This window comes from Choloepus didactylus, chromosome X, assembly GCF_015220235.1.
Source record: "Choloepus didactylus isolate mChoDid1 chromosome X, mChoDid1.pri, whole genome shotgun sequence".
NCBI lineage: Eukaryota > Metazoa > Chordata > Mammalia > Pilosa > Megalonychidae > Choloepus > Choloepus didactylus.
Window position 1 is genome coordinate 75,035,372 of NC_051334.1, and position 1,883 is coordinate 75,037,254.

Genomic DNA, 1,883 nt, shown 5'->3' on the forward strand with positions numbered 1-1,883 from the left:
ATTTGGATGTACCATGCTTTATTTAACTAATTAATTACTCCTGGATGTTGAATGTTTATTTTTTTCATGACAGGCACGGTTACATACAACTTGGTCAAACAAATGGAGGTATAGTATTTTCTGAATTCAAGGACTTCCTTGGACATCATTAGGGACTCTGTAGAATTCCAAGTAAACAAGCACCTGAATGGTTAACTCTGAAAGAAGACTTAAGCTGCAGACTCTTTGGCAGTCACTTGATCAGAGTGAGGTTTATTCTTTAGAACTAACTCTGGAACCATATAGATTCTTATTTTTTTTCGCATTCTAAAGTACCCTGGAATGAAGAAAATAAATGTTGTCTATTTAGCGAAACATTGGGAAAATGGTAGACTGTGAGCTCTTCAACAGTTGGGACCAGGTCATACTCATCTCTATCTCCAGCATCTGGCACAGTCCCTAGTAGATAATAGATGTTTATTGGATGAATAAAGGAGAACAAGAAATGTCCCAGTGAACTTAAATTATAGTTAATAGTTTGATAATGTAAGGCTTAATAAGAAAGAAATAAGAGGGGAACAAAGGCAGGCAAAAAGAACGATTCTTCATCTTTATCTTTAAAAATAAGGATAAGTCATTAGTCACAATAGCCAAAAGGTGTAAACCAACCAAGTGTCCACCTACAGATGAATGGATAAGCAAATGTGGTAAATCTGTGCAATGGAATACTATGCAGCCACGAAAAGGAATAAAGTTCTGATACACACTACAACATGATGAACTTTGAAAACATTATGCTAAGTGAAAGAAGCCAGGCACATAAATAATGCTACTGAATTGTACACTTAAAAGTGGTTAAAATGGCTAATGTTATGTAATTTTACTGCCACAATAAAAAAGTAAAAAATAAAAGACAGAGGACAAGTGAAATATAGTGAAAAGGAATCCTTATCATCATTAAGTGCAATAATGGCAATCAGACTTAGTGGTGTGATTGACTGTATTCCACTTGTTAACATTCACTCTGTAGGTCTTAATCCTTTACTGGAGTCCTTTAAAAGAGCTCCTGGAGAGAGAGAGAGCTTGGAAAGGAAATGCCCCTGGAGAAGCAAGAAGGACCCACAGGAAAAGCTGAGAGAGAAACGCCCAGAGACATTTGGAGACTGCCTTTGAAACCAGAAGCCAGGAGAGAAGGATAAGTAGATGTTGCCATGCACCTTCCCATGTGACAGAAGAACCCCAATGACATCGGCCTTTCTTCAGAGAAGGTATCATCCTGTTACTGCCTTAATTGGAACTTTCATGGCCTTAGAACTGTAAATTTGTAACCTAATGAAACCCCATTGAAAAAGCCAACCCATTTCTGGCATATTGCATTCCAGCAGCTTTAGCAAACTGAAAAAATATCCCAGTATATTCCACAGACGTTCAACTGACTTTGTGTGACCCATGGTCCTGGATGTATGTGGGTCCCCTTATCTCTACAAGATTTTCTGCTATGGCACTATTCCATGGGAAAATAAATTAATATTACTTCTTTGGGTCCCTCTTAGAGTTAACTTTTAAAAAAATAATAACAGCTCTATTGAGATATAATCCACATACTATAGAATTCACCCACTTCAAGTGTACAATTCAATGGTTTTTGGTATATTCACAGATATATGAAACCATCACCATGGTCAATTTTTGAACATTTTCATCACCTCAAAAAGAAGCCCTCAACTGTGTGTGAGGGGGGATAATGGGAACTCTTGTACTTTCTGCATGATTGTTCTGTATACCTATGACTTCTTTAATTAAAATAATAATAATAAAAAGAAAGAAAAAAGAAACCCTTGTATCCTTTAGCTGTCACCCTCCTGTGCCCACATCTTCCCAAGCCCTAAGCAATCACTCATCTA